The following is a 3354-nucleotide window of genomic DNA, read 5'->3' as shown; positions in this document are numbered from 1 at the left end:
CACAGTGAGACAATAGGCTTTTTGCAGGCCATTTCTGGTACACAGAGCCAATTTTGTAGGCATTTCATAGTGCCCCTGCCCCTCACTGGTGATTGGCAGAGGGTGCCTTCACTCAGTCTGTGTTACTACTGCTTTCTTTGTCCCACCTCTTGCCAGCGATTGACAGAGGATACCTTCAATCACCTCACTACTGCTTTTTTTTTGGTTGATTTCACAGGAAATTGCAGCCAATGCCATGTTTCCTGGTGATCACAGTGGTTGTGGACAATGCCATTTTTTACAGTTTCCACAAAACCTGCAAAAATGTGATTTAGGTAGGTCCCTAATTATAATGTTAGGAAGAGACAGTGATAATTCACTGCACTGTCAGAGTCTACCACCCTATACGAAAGTCTTGTGACCCAAGAACTCCTATCAACCTAGAAGGCCTTATGGTCACTTGGGCTCCAGGTGGGAAATACAGCCCACTCTGATTGTTTAATATTTTTTCCCTTTGGGTGGAAGAACAGGTACAAACCCCTGTTCCCTTTCAGTAATCACAGCATCATAGCAAATTAGGATTGGAAGGGACCTCAGGAAGTCATCTAGCTCAACCTCCTGCTCAAACCAGGACCATCCCCAACTAAATCATCCCAGCCATGGCTTTGTCTAGCCAGTTCTTAAAAACCTCCAAGGATGGAGATTCCACAACCTCTCTGGGTAACCTGTTCCATTGTTTTACTACTCTTCTAGGGAGAACATTTTTCCTAATAATTAACCTAAACTTCCCTTGCTGCAACTTGAGACCACTGTTCCTTGTTCTGTCATCTGACACCATAGATTCAGAGATTCATAGATTGTTAAGGGCTGGAAGGGACCTTGCAGATCATCAGGTCCAGCCCCCCTGCTCTAGGCAGGAAGACAACTGGTAGTCTCTTCTTGAAAACCTTCAGGGTAGGTGACTGCACCACCTCTGGAGGGAGTTTATTCCATGGTCTGGACACCCTGACTGTGACAGAGTTTTTCCTGGTATTAAATCTGAAGCAGCCCTCCAGGATTTTATATCCATTGGTCCTGGTCTTCCCAGGGGGTGCCTTGGTGAACAGTTGTTCACCGAGCTCCTGATGCACTCCTCTGATAGAGTGGTAAGCCGCTATCAAGTCCCCTCTCAACTTTCTCTTCTTTAGGCTAAAGAGGCCCAGGTCCCTCCGCCTATGGCTACCAGGGAACAGTCTAGCTAACATCCCCTTTGGAATCACCCTTCTGCTAGTTGAAGGCTGCTCTTAAATCCCACCTCAGTCTTCTCTTCTCCAGGCTAAATATGTCCAGTTCCCTCAGTCTCTCCTCAGAAGTCATGTGTCCCAGCCCCCAAACCATTTTTGTTGTCCTCTGCTGGACTCAATATGCTACAATATGTCTACATCCTTTCTGTAGTGGGGGGCCCAAAACTGGACACAGTACTCCAGATGTGGCCTCAACAGTGCTGAACAGAGGGGAAAAATCACTTCCCTTGATCTGCTGGCAATGCTCCTACTAATGCAGTCCAGTATGCGGTTAGCCTTTTTCACAAGAGTACACTGTTGGATCATATTCAGCCTATTGTCCACTGTAACTGCCAGGTCTTTTTCTGCAGAGCTTCTGCTTAGCCAGTTGGTTCCCAACCTGTAGCAGTTCATGGGAGTATTCTGCCCTAAGTACAGGACTTTGCACTTGTCCTTATTGGACCTCACGAGATTTCTTTGGTCCAATCCTCCCTTTTGTTGAGGTCTCTTTGGATCCTAATCCTACCCTCCAATGTATCTACTATTCTCTCCTGTTTGGTGTCATCTGTAAACTTGCTGAGGTTGTACTTCATCCTATTTTCCAGGTCATTGATGAAGATGTTGAACAAAACCGTACCCAGGACCAATCCTTGGGGCATTCCACTTGAGACCAGCTGGCAACTAGACATTGAGCCATTAACTACTATCCTGCAAGTCTGCTGATCCAGTCAGTTTTCTGTCCACCTTTCAGTCCATTCATCTAACCCAGACTTCCTTAGCTGGCTTGTGAGAACGTTGTGGGAGACCGTACTAAAGTCAAGGTATATTACATTGCAATGTGATATATGGTGGCAATATGGTCTTGTTAAGGCTTTGGAATGCATAGGAATCTAGGAATATATTGTGCAGATATGAGAATAAATAGTAGCTGGACAAGTAAGCTCTTTACAGAAACCAAGTCCTACTCTTCATCAGCCAGCAGGTGGTGGTGTTAAATCATTAAGTCTGAGAGAGTATAAGGGAAAGCAGTTTTGAAATAGTCAGATGACTTGGATTTGATGCAGGGAGCATGGGCAAAACAGAACCTCTTACTCTGACCAGCAAACGCAGTATACATAGTGTGTCCACTAAGGTATGAAAATTATAACAAATTGGGAATCTCCTACTTAAGAAAGGCATGGAAGTATATCTACCCAAAAGAAATTATTAAATTTTGTTGAATTCTCCAACAATAAGATATGGCAGAGAGTGATTTTTAAAGCTACCTCATTACTATGTGGTACACTTCTTTTTCAAAGTTTATTTTCTATTGTCATCTTAAGAGAAATAGGTGTTTTGATCAATTTGTTATTGTATTCTATGAAACAACGTAACTTTGTGAAACTATGGCAAGTGTCCAAACCTAGCATTTCTCTAACCCTCTACAAGTCTCAATTCTAGCAGGACTTGCTGCTGGTTGGGCTATCACAAAATTGATGTGACTCATATCTTTGAAGGAGATTCAATGATTGGGGCGGGGTTGAGGAAGAAGGAGAGAAGTGAGGAATTGTAGAAAGAAGAGTCAGAAGAAGAAAGAAAAACATTAAAGGACTATACACTTGTAAACATACTGAAGCATAAGATCATGTGCTGTATACTCTTTAACATTTCATGCACTTATATTATCCTACAATCTGTTTACTTAAAAGAATGGACAAGTTGCTTCTGAGACCATAACATATCTCATGTCTGTTGTTCCTTCAAGGCCCTACTACCATAGAGGCTAGGGCTATGCAAAGCTTCGGGTGGTGATTCAATTTGGAAGAGATTCGGCCCAATTTGGTGGCCAAATCTCTGAATCCAAATCAAATCAGGGGACCAACTAAAAGGTCCAAATCGCTTCAAAGGTCTCCAAATCTTTGGAAAAGATTCGGAGAGCTTTGATGATTCAGGCAGTCCCCAGTGGCTGCAGCAGGGAGCTGCAGCTGACTCCAAGCTGGTAAGTACTAGAGGCGGGGGAGGGGACCATGGGGGGACCCCTGCCAGCCCCCCCAACCCCTCCCTGCTCCCCAAACCTCCCCTCATGGCTGCCCTGCCTGCCCTAGCTCTCGGTGCTTTAAAGAAAAGCCCCAGT

This window comes from Crocodylus porosus, unplaced genomic scaffold (genome assembly GCF_001723895.1).
Source record: "Crocodylus porosus isolate Cpor-Errol unplaced genomic scaffold, CroPor_comp1, whole genome shotgun sequence".
NCBI lineage: Eukaryota > Metazoa > Chordata > Crocodylia > Crocodylidae > Crocodylus > Crocodylus porosus.
Note: the sequence above shows the minus strand (reverse complement) of the source record.